This window comes from Anomaloglossus baeobatrachus, chromosome 7, assembly GCF_048569485.1.
Source record: "Anomaloglossus baeobatrachus isolate aAnoBae1 chromosome 7, aAnoBae1.hap1, whole genome shotgun sequence".
NCBI classification, from domain to species: domain Eukaryota; kingdom Metazoa; phylum Chordata; class Amphibia; order Anura; family Aromobatidae; genus Anomaloglossus; species Anomaloglossus baeobatrachus.
The window spans coordinates 50,194,769-50,209,141 of NC_134359.1; the positions used below are offsets into that span (position 1 = coordinate 50,194,769).

Here is a 14,373-nt window from a genome sequence, read left to right on the forward strand (position 1 = left end):
ATACGCCATAATTAACCGTCCCCAGCGTGACACCGGGGTAGGTAGATAAAGTCTTTGCTGAACCATGACTTGGTCATCTTGGCTCCTTTTAAAAACAATGTAAGCAAGGGTTACTCAAAGCGGAGCCTCCCTTTTTTCCAAAAATTGGACCCCACACACACCCACCCATTCAGTGGCAGCAGTTGTGCCATAGTTGTACACTTCACAGCTAGATTTGCATCAAGCACATTCCAAATCCACAAGCATTTACTCTCCCCAAGATGACACAGGGGTTGTAAATTCCTTCTGGATCCATGACTTGTTAATTTGGATGAACGTCAGTCTGTCCACATTGTCACTGGACAGACGCGTGCGCTTATCTGTCAGCACACACCCAGCAGCACTGAAGACACGTTCAGAGACAACGCTGGCAGCTGTACACGACAAAATCTCCAAGGCGTAACTGGATAGCTCTGGCCATTTTTCTAGATTTGAAGCCCAAAATGAGCAAGGCTCTATTTGCAAAGTCATGGCATCGATGTTCATTTGTAGATACTCCTGTATCATCCTCTCCAGCCGTTGACTATGTGTCAGACTTGTTGTCTCTGGTGGCCTTGCAAAGGAGGGTCTAAAAAAATTATGAAAAGATTCCATTAAATTGCTGTTACCAGCACCAGATACGGTCCTACTGGTACGTGTAGACTGTTGAAGATGACGAGACCGTCCCATGTTTGTCAAGTTACAACTGGGAGATTCCCTCCCTGCACCTGCACGGTTGTTTGGTGGAAAAGCCGATCTAAGATCGAGTAACAGCTTCTGCTGATACTCCTGCATAAGTGCGTCCCTTTCTATGGCTGGAATTATGTCACAAAATTTGGACTTGTACCGGGGATCTAATAGTGTGGCAAGCCAGTAGTCATCATCACTTCTAATTTTGACAATACGAGGGTCATGTTGGAGGTAGTGCAACAAGAAGGCACTCATGTGTCTTGCGCAGCCATGCGGACCAAGTCCACGCTGTGTTTGTGGCATAGAGGTGCTACCCGTTCTTTCTTCCTCTGACATCTCCCCCCAACCTCTTTCAACTGAAATTTGACCAAGGTCTCCCTCATCCGCTGAGTCTTCCATGTCCATGGACAGTTCGTCCTCCATATCTTCATGTCCTCCTGCACCTTCCTCAACATCTCGCCTGCTACCATGCGCCCTTGTTGATCCCTGTCCCCCATGGTCCCATGCCTGCCGCGTTGGTGATGATGAACGTCTGGACCTTGGTGATGTTGTTGTGTCTTGCGCATATGAATCCTCCTGTAGTTCCTCCCCTTCCTGTTGTCCCATCCCCTGACTCCGAATAGTGTTTAGCGTGTGCTCCAGCATGTAAATGACTGGAATTGTCATGCTGATAATGGCATTGTCAGCGCTAAACATATTCGTCGCCATGTCAAAACTGTGCAGAAGGGTGCATAGGTCCTTGATCTGAGACCACTCCATCAGGGTGATCTGCCCCACTTCTGCATCTCGTTGGCCCAGGCTATACGTCATGACGTATTGCACCAGGGCTCTGCGGTGCTGCCACAGTCGCTGTAACATGTGGAGAGTTGAATTCCAGCGTGTCGCCACATCGCATTTCAGGCGATGAACCGGCAGGCCGTAAGACTTCTGGAGCGATGCAAGTCGCTCAGCTGCGGCGCTTGAACGGCGGAAGTGAGCAGACAGTTTTCGTGTCCTGTTCAGAAGGCCATCTAGGCCGGGATAGTGTGTTAAAAATTGCTGGACGACAAGGTTCAACACGTGAGCCATACAAGGTACGTGTGTCACCTTGCCCAGGCGAAGGGCCGCACCCAGGTTTGCAGCATTGTCGCACACGGCCTTACCAGGCTGCAGGTTGAGTGGAGACAACCATTTATTAAACTCGGACCGCAGAGCTGACCACAACTCCTCAGCTGTGTGACTCTTATTCCCAAGACATGTCAAGCTAAAGACCGCCTGATGCCGTTGCGCTCTGCTGCCAGCATAGTAATGAGGGGTGCGTGATTCCTTCTGCGCAGTGAGAACGCTGGTGGCCTGACCAGGCAGGCTTGGGGCGGAGGTGGAGGACCCAGATGAGGTGGAGGATGCAGAAGCAGTGGCGGAACTTGGACAGAGAGGATTGACACACAAGTCGTGGGGACGGCAAGACTTGTGCAGCAGACCCTTCACCATCTATCACCATAGTTACCCAGTGCCCAGTCAGCGACATGTAACGTCCCTGTCCATGCTTACTGGTCCAAGTATCGGTGGTGAAATGCACCCGTTCACACACAGAGTTTCTCAAGGAAGCGGTGATCTTGTGTGCGACATGCTGGTGTAGCGCGGGCACACCTTTCTTAGAGAAGTAGTGGCGACTAGGCATCTGGTACTGGGGCACAGCGACAGACATAAGGTCTCTAAAATCCTGTGTGTCCACTAGGCGGAAAGGCAGCATTTCGGTAGCCAACAGCTTACAGAGGGATAGAGTCAACCTCTTAGCTTTGTCATGGGTCGCAGGAAGTGGCCTTTTATTTGACCACATCTGAGGGACAGAGATCTGGCTGCTGTGTGTAGACGGTGTTGAGTAGGGTGTCCCTGGAAAAATGCAGGTTTGTGAGGAAAGTGCAGGCGGAGACATGATGTTGCCTTCATCCAACGTTGGTGCTATCGATGTTTGAGAGAGCTGTACACAATCACTTGTTTCCCCTTCCAAACCAACTGACGATCTACCAAGCAAACTGCCTGTTGCGGTTACAGTGGTGGAAGTTGTGGGTGGAAAAACAGGTGTGACAGCTGTCCCCACAGTCCTAGAAGATGACGAGCGCGCGGATGCACTGGAAGGGGCAGGCGGTGGATGGTTGGCTCCGCTAGGCCGCATTGCAGCACGGTGAGCTTCCCACCAGGCCATATGATATTTATTCATGTGACGATTCATGGAAGAAGTTGTCAAACTGCTGAGGTTTTGACCTCTAGTAAGATAACCATGCCAAATGTTACAGATCACATAATTTGGGCGATCTTTTTTTATATCAAAAAAGGACCAGGCTAGGCAAGGCTTAGAGGCCATGCGACCTGTTGATCCACCCCGAATAATGCTCAGAGGCAGAGTGGTGGCTGAGGATGCAGTTGTAGACGTGCTACCAGTGCTCCGACTGTGTCCAGGAAGGCGCAAGGTTACTTCGACGTCGGTTGCATCCTCCTCCACCGCCTCTGTTGACCTCCTTGAGTGTCTGACTGTGGGTTGACAGTAGGTGGGATCTAGAACTTCATCATCAATTGTTGTGTTTGCACTCCCCTCCCCCTCAGACCGAGCATCTTCTTGCCCTGACCGAATATTTAAGTTGTCATCCCAATCGGGTATCTGCGTCTCATCTTCATCAGTATGTTCCTCATTGTCTATAACCACAGTTGTTGGAAAGGCAGCATTTTGGTAGCCAACAGTTTGCAGATGATGAAAGTCAACCTCCAAGCCATGTCATGACCTTCTAAAAGCATGTAAAACACAGCGAGGGGACTCCAACCACAGTCTCCCTCGTTTCCACTAACTGGGCCACACACACCCCACTTGACTGGCATCGGTTGACCCCCCCTTTTGAAAAAGAAAAAGATGCTTTGCATGAAGCACTCTCAAAAATACGCGTGCCTTTCCCGTCCCCTGGCTGACCCAGGGGAAGAAAAGTCCTCTGAGAGCCATGACTTGTTCATCTTGGTTCTTTTAGAGACACAGCGAGGGGACTCCAACCACAGTCTCCCTCGTTTCCACTAACTGGGCCACACACACCCCACTTGACTGGCATTGGTTGACCCCCCCTTTTGAAAAAGAAAAAGATGCTTTGCATGAAGCACTCTCAAAAATACGCGTGCCTTTCCCGTCCCCTGGCTGACCCAGGGGAAGAAAAGTCCTCTGAGAGCCATGACTTGTTCATCTTGGTTCTTTTAGAGACACAGCGAGGGGACTCCAACCACAGTCTCCCTCGTTTCCACTAACTGGGCCACACACACCCCACTTGACTGGCATCGGTTGACCCCCCTTTTGAAAAAGAAAAAGATGCTTTGCATGAAGCACTCTCAAAAATACGCGTGCCTTTCCCGTCCCCTGGCTGACCCAGGGGAAGAAAAGTCCTCTGAGAGCCATGACTTGTTCATCTTGGTTCTTTTAGAGACACAGCGAGGGGACTCCAACCACAGTCTCCCTCGTTTCCACTAACTGGGCCACACACACCCCACTTGACTGGCATCGGTTGAGCCCCCTTTTGAAAAAGAAAAAGATGCTTTGCATGAAGCACTCTCAAAAATACGCGTGCCTTTCCCGTCCCCTGGCTGACCCCGGGGAAGAAAAGTCCTCTGAGAGCCATGACTTGTTCATCTTGGTTCTTTTAGAGACACAGCGAGGGGACTCCAACCACAGTCTCCCTCGTTTCCACTAATTGGGCCACACACACCCCACTTGACTGGCATCAGTTGATCCCCTATAGAATGTAAGCCCGCAAGGGTAGGGCCCTCTTCCCTCTGTACTAGTCTGTCTACTGTAACTTGTATATGTATTTTGTATGTAACCCCCTTCTCATGTACAGCACCATGGAATTAATGGTGCTCTATAAATAAATAATAATAATAATAATAATAATCCCCCTTTTCAAAATGAAAAAGATGCTTTGCATGAAGCACTCTCAAAAATACGCGTGCCTTTCCCGTCCCCTGGCTGACCCAGGGGAAGAAAAGTCCTCTGAGAGCCATGTCCACATTGTCAGTGGACAGACATGTGTGCTTATCTGCCAGCAGACCCCCAGCAGCACTGAAGACAGGTTCCGAGAGAACGCTGGCTGCAGGACACGACAAGATCCCCAAGGCGTACGTGGCGAGCTCAGGCAATTTATCCAGATTGGAAGCCTAAAATGAGCAGGGCTCAAGTTGCACAATAATGGAATCGATGTTTCCTTGCATATACTCATATATCTGTGTGTCCTCCTCTTTTTCCTTGTCCTGCTCTTTTGTTTTCACATGAGTATATGTCCTTGTCACTTTCCCATGTGTTGTGAGTTGTTTGTCACCTTTTGGACACCTTTGAGGGTGTTTTCTAGGTGTTTTTCTGTGTTTGTGATTGCCTGCCATTGTTTCCTATGCAGTTCGAGTTCGGTTCGTCGAACGTTCGACGAGCCGAACTCGAACGGGACCTCCGTTCGGCGAACCGACCTCGAGCCGAACCGGGACCGGTTCGCTGATCTCTACTCTTGAGCCGCATTAAGATAATGTGGAGAGTCTCTCAAATGACATACCCTGTAATTAAACCTGATAGTACCTATTTAATTACAGTGTATGTCATTTGAGAGACTCTCCACATTATCTTAATGCGGCTCAAGAGCCTAGTGTTTTTCCTTTTGCCATATAATTACGTGATAAAAGTCCATGCTGACGAAGGCCTCTGGCCGAAACGTCTACATTTTTGGACCAAGCACATGCACGTGATAAATATTGAACAAACCTGATCAACAAAAAGACTTTTGCATACTTATTACTGGATTATTGCATGTTTTTGGGAGTGGTAGTGTGCCGGGGTTATCCTTCCCAACTGGTTGACCACCCACCTTATTCACCAGATCTAGCTCCCTCCGATTATCATCTGTTTTCAAACCTGAAGAAACACCTCAAGGGTACCAAATTTCACACCATTTTTTATGCCGTGCCTGCTATGGATGCCTGGTTTGAGGGACAACCGAAATCCTTCTTTTTGCTAGGCTTACAGAACTTGGAATACCGATGTAAGAAGTGTGTTGTTATCAGTGGAGAGTATGTGGAGTAAATGTAAAGTTTCATCATCCTATCTCCTTTCTTTCTGGGTAAAGCCAAAGACTTATTCTCAGCCCCTCATACCTCCAAAGCAGGAGGAATTGTGCATTTTATGAGCTCTTGGGCTGTAAAGGGCCCATATATTGTTCTTGCACAGGGGCCCTTTTCTGTCTGTGACCGCCAGTGGTACATTTTGAATACAAATTATATTATGCAGCTCTGTGATCTTAATTATGTTGTTTTATAGCCGCTCTGTGATAAAATGCGGAATGTTTTTGAAAGCTTTGCCGCTCGCTAGTGTTTATTTTGAATGTGCATGCTCGGATTTTTTGCCCATTAGCTTCCACTGGCACACGAATTTTAAACCCTATGTAATCACAGAGATGCTGGCTTTCTTAGAGACAAGTCCCATGTGATCACACTGGCAGCGTCGGCCACTGAGCGGCTGTGCGGCTTCATGCAGAAGGAATCAGCTTTTGTGTAGAGTGCAGATCTGATGCAGAACATCACAGCGCTCTATGCAGAATGCACCGGCAGCACTGAGCCTACACTGAGCATTGCTAATCACCGGCCACATACAGCAATATATGCCACAGTGACCCGGACCCCACTGTCGCTACTACAGGGGCTCATTTGGGTAAGTCACATTTGCCATGTTTTTCTACAGAGCACAATGCTTTGTGCTGCATCTCCACATCTAATGCTCCATGGGCTGGAGGGGACGGTTGCATCATATAGATATGGATGGAAATATGAATTTATTGAATTTATTGCATTATCTATAAGGACGTGCACAAACCTACATAAACCTTTATGGTATTGATTACTGACATAATGATTGACATTTTCTGTAATACATAAATGGTAATTGAAGATTTTCTTATTTTTACCATGAAAATGCGGCATCATTTCAACTTCACTTAGTTCATTATAATAGCGCTGATCCAATAATATTATTATCATTATTATTAATAAGAAGAATACCTGGAGCAAAATGTCTGTTTTCATGCAGAACGTGGATAATACAGGAAAAATACATCTTTGTGTCTTTGCATCTTAATATTTGTAATAGTAATTAAGTAATTACAGCACAAACTGTAATAATATTAATAATGGTCCACGTCTGTGTTTCTTTATGGATGTATTATCTAACTATTATGTATCTGCCTGTCTATCAATATTATATATATATATATATATATATATATATATATATATATATATATACATACATATATATACATACATACACACATTTATCCATCTATCCATCTTCCTATCTATTTATTTTCCTATCTATCCATTATCTATCTATTTTCTATCTATTTTCCTGGCTATCTATCTATCTATTTTGCCTATCTATCTATCCTCCTATCTATCTATCTATCTATCTATCTATCTATCCCTCTATCTATCCCTCTATCTATCCCTCTATCTATCTATCTATCTATCCTACTATCTATCCCTCTATCCATCTATCTATCCTCCTATCTATCTATCTATCCTTCTGTCTATCCTCCTATCTATCCATCTATCCTCCTATCTATCCTATCTAGCTATCCTCCTATCTATCCTCCTATCTATCTATCTATCTATCTTCCTATCTATCTATCTATTTTACCTATCTTCCTATCTATCTATCCTCCTATCTATCCCTCTATCTATCCTCCTATCTATCTATCTATCCTCCTATCTATCTATCTATCTATCTATCTATCCTCCTATCCATCTATTTATCCTCCTATCTATCTATCCATCTATCTATATATCCTTTTTATCTATCTATTTTCTTATCTATTTTCCTATCTATATCTATCTATCTATCTATCTATCCATCTTTCTATCCATTTATCTATCTATGTATCCATCCATCTATTTCCTTGTCTATCTTTCTATCCATATTGCTATCCATCTATCCATCCATCCATGGATTACATCTTTCTTTCTTTCTTTCTTTGTTATATCTGTTTCTTTTCTCTTTTTATTCTTTTAATGTTACTTATCTAAAATATCTATTATTCTATTGTTGGCTAAATAAGAATGTCGCTGAGTGTTGGATTTGGCACACCTCGTGTCACTTGGGCTTTTGTCACAAGAACTGCTGATAAATCTATAAAGTAATCCTACGAAAAAAATGGGATTAAATTCACCTCGGCCACGTCAGCACTGTATCAATCATAAAATAAAACCAGATCTAAATATTTCTGCTAATTGTTAAGATGGAGATGGGTTCTTTTTGACAATGAATCATCAGAAGATGTGCAATCACTTTATAATTATGCGACATTGTACTTGATAAGACTCAAATGAATCCTAATTTGCTATTAACTAGCGAACATGCGCTATCTGGACCTACTATTGTACATGGTGTGTTGAAATCATCCGCGTTGTAGACATTAGACCTCGATATCAGGGGCGGACATATCATTGGTGCAGCCTCACTGGGGCCCAAGAGGTATGAGGGCCCCTTACTACCTTCAAAGCAGGTGCAATTGTGCATTTTGATGAATTCATGGGCTACAAAAAGCCCATATATTGTTCTTGTATAGGGGCCCTCTTCTATCTCTGCTCAATATGACCTCATCCAATATCATATGTATTGAGATAGAGTCTGAATAGAGCTATGGCAATAATGTGAAATAATTGCTGTCCTTAGTATGATATTTGTATGACGATTTTGACATGTTATACTTTTAGCACCATCTATAGCAAGGATTATACAGGGTGGTCCAAAAGTAGGTGGACAGTATGTGTAATAAGGTTATCAAACATGGTGTAAAGTGAAACTGACTCAGTTGCCCTTATCAACCAATCAGATTCCACTTTTCATTCTTCACAGACTCTTTAAAAAATGAAAGGTGGAATCTGATTGGTTGCTAAGGGCAACTGAGTCAGTTTCACTTTACACCATGTTTGATAACTCTATTACACATACTGTTCACCTACTTTTGGACCACCCTGTATATAGCAATATGGAGGCAAGGCCTCGACCAGCACCATCTGTGAGAATTACCATCAGTAAAGATAGCCGTCATGTCCATTCGTCATTATAACTTATCTGAGTTGTGTTAAAGCTTATTTAAAGGGATGATGTCATGTTAAAAATGCAGTCTGTTTTGCCGGCAGCATGTTATAGAGCAGGAGGAGCTGAGCAGATTCTTATATAGGATTGTGGAAGAAGATTCAGTATAACTTGGTTTTTATTCAATTCAATCATTTCAGTCTCTACTTATATTTTGGTTAAAGAGTCCAGTGGGCGGTCCTAATGATAATCACTGCCCTCTTCTGCAGGCAGGTCTATAGAAGAGGAGCTGTCAATCATGAGTGGAACCACCCACTGGCCTATTAAAAATAGAAAGCATTATAATGAGTCTTCTTTACCCATTAAGATAACAGATTGTGCAGAGGTTGTCAAGTTTGGAAAATATATAACCTATTTTAGAATTTTAAGAAAATAAAGATGGATCCTCAATGTAGGATTTTCATTTCTTGGCCACAGTCGAGGCACTTATAATTGTTTTTCTCACTAGAGGACCTGTCATGTGCTTCATTACTGATTTGAAGGGCAAACTGTGTAATGTTTCATTTCCCCTGTGGTGGCACTGTAGGGAACTACTGCTAGGTTTCCTAACAGATTACAGATGATCACTGGTGATCATTTACATTTCTCACTTGAAAAGATTGTCAAAGAGGGCAACCCCTTTAAAGAGAGAGAGAACTTGTGTTAAGCAGTGACTAACGGGGTTCCGCCAGGACCCCCAGCGAGCATCTTTGTGGGGCTCCTGAGGCTCTGGTCGTCACAGGGTAGTGCAACTGAGTTAAGGAGCGGTATCTATCTGTGGTAAGTGACGGATGGTTTGCTGGTGCTCACACCAGACACGTTTCACATGCAGTTAGGTGCCTTCTCCACAGGGGGGTGGACCGGGAGAGTTAAGGGGGCTTTACACGCTGCGACATCGCTAATGCGGAGTCGTTGGGGTCACGGAATTTGTGATGCACATCCGGCCGCATTAGCGATGTTGCTGCGTGTGACACCGATGAGCGATTTTGCATCGTTGCAAAAACGTGCAAAATCGCTCATCGGTGACATGGGGGTCCATTCTCGATTATCGTTACTGCAGCAGTAACGATGTAGTTCGTTGCTCCTGCGGCAGCACACATCACTATGTGTGACGCCGCAGGAACGAGGAAGCTGTCCTTACCTGCCTCCCGGCCGCTATGCGGAAGGAAGGAGGTGGGCGGGATGTTACGTCCCGCTCAGCTCCGCCCCTCCGCTGCTATTGGGCGGCCGCTCAGTGACGTCACTGTGACGCCGCACGGACCGCCCCCTTAGAAAGGAGGCGGTTCGCCGGTCACAGCGACGTCGCCAGGCAGGTAAGTATGTGTGACGGGTCTGGGCGATGTTGTGCGGCACGGGCAGCGATTTGCCCGTGTCGCGCAACAGATGGGGGCGGGTACCCACGCTAGCGATATCGGGACCGATATCGCAGCGTGTAAAGTAGCCTTTAGTCATCCAGTAGTATGGGACTTCCCGGTCACCAGGAAAACCACTGGGGGGGGGGCAGGTGCCGCATGGGATATAAGAGAAGGTAGCCATGACCCATAGTGAGCTTTGCTGGAGGGACGTCCCATGAGACCAGACTGGGTGCAGGAGAGCACCAATGCTGGTGGAACGACACACAGCTTATCTTTCTGTTGTGGAGCCTGGGGCTTGTGATCTGGAGCTCAGCCCAGGTACCTTCTGCCCGTTGCTGGATGGCGAGGACAAACAGGACATTTACACTGACACCGGTAGCCACTGGATCTTGCACCAGATAACCAGAGACTTACCAGCAGTGAACCAGTACGCTCTCGGGCAATCACCTAACCAGTGAAAAAAACACCTGAACCGAAGCTCTTGCCTGGTTCCCATTATTTACCGACGATGCAGTCCTGCGCTCTGGCGACTACAACCACTATCATCCTCCCCTGGGGCCTAGCTCTACTTGTAGAACGCCATCACACCTAAGCTGCCTAATACCATTGTGACGCCCCTGAACTATTCAGTGTGTCACAGTGTACTGCACTCCTTTCTTTTCTGGTGCAGGACTAAACCCCCCATGGTTCTGGGATCCTAACCTTTGGTACTGCTCCATCAGCATTCAAATCCTAGTCATATCTCACACCACACCCTGTCAGGCACAACAGTGGGTGGTCTAGCTGGAACAGGGCCACTCGACTAAGGGTCAGGCAGACTGGTGCGAGGGAGGAAGTCAGAGAGAGGAAGTGAGTAGTTGAGTGGTAGCCCTGAAAGAGTGAAGAGCTGTGTGTTGGAGCTCCCTGGGGACTTTTGGCTAGGTCGCAGATGGTGGTCTGGGACCGAAGGAGTCGGAGACCCAGTTGCAGGCTATTGGAGAAAGGTGCCAGGCTTAGTTTTGGGGAACAGTCAGCACCGGAGTACCTAGTAACTGAACCGGTACCGTGCACGGCGAGGTACTGGACCCTAGATCAGGGAGTAGCTTCATGCAACCTGATAATTAACCTGTGGAGGATAGATTCTTTAGATCAAAGTCATCAACACAAAGAGGGGGATAGGGCTTTCCAGCTTATGCGGCCCCCTGAAATCCCAAGTGTCAGCCATCGAGAGCACAGCTTCCCTACTTAACAGTGGGGAGCGGGACCCCGACAGCTTCAAGCAGAGGGGTCACTCAGAACATCTAAAATACACAGTGCGTGGAGGCAATGTACAGACTATCTGCAATACCAACGGGAGCGGACTCCCAGATGAGCTTCCATGAATTGGCTTCGGCACCCAGAGACTTGGTTTACTTCTGTGTCAGAGTCTGCTTTGCGGTCGCATCACTACCAACACTGCCTGAGTGAGTAAGCTGTCCTCCCCTGCTTTCAATCTGCACCATGCTCCCCTACACCTCCATCATCTAGAGTCCAGGGGCCTCCCCTACCCGTGGAGGGAACGGAACGTCATCTGGCTGCCCCACTCCATCTCCCCTGGGTACTCTCATCGGCAGCGGCGGTACACCCCTTACCGCGAACCACGGGTGGCGTCACAAACTCATATTCCCTGTAAATACCCCCTTTGCATTTGAAGTGGCGGTGAGCCCCCGGGTCCGGAGACCCTTGAGCCACAGCAACCCCCGCATCCAAGCGGTTCGACCGCTACAGGGGCGGCACACCATCAGCCCCAGCATTGAGAGACTTTGCAGCGGCGGCTTCTCCCATATTGCTGCATACCTCAAGTGGCGTCATGAAAAACTCTTTATTTTTATTTTTCCCTTGTACAAAACCCCTTTTAAGCGACCCCCGGGGTCACGGAACTGAGCAATGGCCACCCAGTGAACTTTTCCCATGATATACAGGCTGGGACCGAGTACCCCAAAGCCCTGGGGTGCGTCACCTTAACAAACAGGATACATCAGGAACATGATACAATGGTAGACCATGGCTCTAGGGAGAGGGGAGCGGGGTCACCACCTACACTCACCTGAGGCTGTTCCCTGCATTCCCTGATGTCCCTATACGAGTCCTTCCCCTCATTGCCAATCACGTGCCTAAGCTCTGACTTGCCCTAAATTAACCATGGCTAGTGAGAAGGTCGGTGGGTGCATTAGTCTCACCACTGCAATAACACAACACAGGAGTAGGGAGACAGGCAGAAGAAATAGACGCAAAAGGAAAACACTCCAAGCTCCTCCAATGCAGCTAACACCATAGCTGCAATTGTCACAAAATTTCAGCTACTGCCAGAGACTGGCTCCTTCCAAAGGGGTCAGCAAAAGAAGGATCAGATTCTATAACCGGCATCAGATATTAAGACACGTGATTATATACAGTGAAGGGGAGTGGTCACAAAGAGCTGCACCTGAGATTAAGGCTCCAAAGGATGGCCAGATAGGAAAGAGACATTAACCCCTACAGCACCAAAGGAAAGGAAATACATTAAACACAAGCTGGAGACCTGCGCACAATAAGGCGCTTTGACCTTCTGGTCCCAGATTTGACCACGATCCTCCCAGAGTGGGGCATACCCAATGACAAATTGTCACTTACCATAAATATTTACTGGTTATTATACTTGGTGCAGAGGTTGCTTTTTCCTGATTCTGAAGTTGTTTGTCTTTTGTTCCTGCTCCTCTCAATCTTGAATGTAAATCTAGTCCTGTTATCCAAAGAGGTGTGGCCTGTAAACTCTTTACTAGGGACTCAATAGATGGCCACGCCCACTTGAATAACATGATTAGGTTTTGTTCAAGGAAGAGGGAGCCATATCTTGGGAAAAGAATGTCTCAGGGACAAAAGAAAAACACCTTCAGATTTAAGAGAACTGTTATATAAAGGAATAGCACACCAATAATAAGCACAAAAAGGATATTTTCATAAATGCTCATTATTTTTCTACCCTCATATCCAACAAAGATTACACCGCAATGTGAAATATAGCAACATTTCGGGTATTGTACCCTTCGTTAGTTTTTGACTAGGGTACAGTTAGGTCCAGAAATATTTGGACAGTGACACAAGTTTTGTTATTTTAGCTGTTTACAAAAACATGTTCAGAAATACAATTATATATATAATATGGGCTGAAAGTGCACACTCCCAGCTGCAATATGAGAGTTTTCACATCCAAATCGGAGAAAGGGTTTAGGAATCATAGCTCTGTAATGCATAGCCTCCTCTTTTTCAAGGGACCAAAAGTAATTGGACAAGGGACTCTAAGGGCTGCAATTAACTCTGAAGGCGTCTCCCTCGTTAACCTGTAATCAATGAAGTAGTTAAAAGGTCTGGGGTTGATTACAGGTGTGTGGTTTTGCATTTGGAAGCTGTTGCTGTGACCAGACAACATGCGGTCTAAGGAACTCTCAATTGAGGTGAAGCAGAACATCCTGAGGCTGAAAAAAAAGAAAAAATCCATCAGAGAGATAGCAGACATGCTTGGAGTAGCAAAATCAACAGTCGGGTACATTCTGAGAAAAAAGGAATTGACTGGTGAGCTTGGGAACTCAAAAAGGCCTGGGCGTCCACGGATGACAACAGTGGTGGATGATCACCGCATACTTTCTTTGGTGAAGAAGAACCCGTTCACAACATCAACTGAAGTCCAGAACACTCTCAGTGAAGTAGGTGTATCTGTCTCTAAGTCAACAGTAAAGAGAAGACTCCATGAAAGTAAATACAAAGGGTTCACATCTAGATGCAAACCATTCATCAATTCCAAAAATAGACAGGCCAGAGTTAAATTTGCTGAAAAACACCTCATGAAGCCAGCTCAGTTCTGGAAAAGTATTCTATGGACAGATGAGACCAAGATCAACCTGTACCAGAATGATGGGAAGAAAAAAGTTTGGAGAAGAAAGGGAACGGCACATGATCCAAGGCACACCACATCCTCTGTAAAACATGGTGGAGGCAACGTGATGGCATGGGCATGCATGGCTTTCAATAGCACTGGGTCACTTGTGTTTATTGATGACATAACAGCAGACAAGAGTAGCCGGATGAATTCTGAAGTGTACCGGGATATAATTCAGCCCAGATTCAGCCAAATGCCGCAAAGTTGATCGGACAGCGCTTCATAGTACAGATGGACAATGACCCCAAGCA

General features: G+C 46.2%; 1 protein-coding gene across 2 annotated transcripts in view; it reads left to right on the top strand.

The window, feature by feature from the left end:
* Positions 1-6,170: 6,170 nt before the first annotated feature.
* The window catches only part of CSRNP3 (cysteine and serine rich nuclear protein 3), a 186,970-nt gene continuing 178,767 nt past the window's right edge, over positions 6,171-14,373 (top strand). The window contains exon 1 of one of the 2 annotated variants that reach the window (XM_075318849.1): positions 6,171-6,409. The gene's annotated coding sequence lies outside the window, so the exon portion shown is untranslated. The remainder of the gene's footprint in view (positions 6,410-14,373) is intronic. The other variant, XM_075318848.1, reaches the window with a different exon arrangement.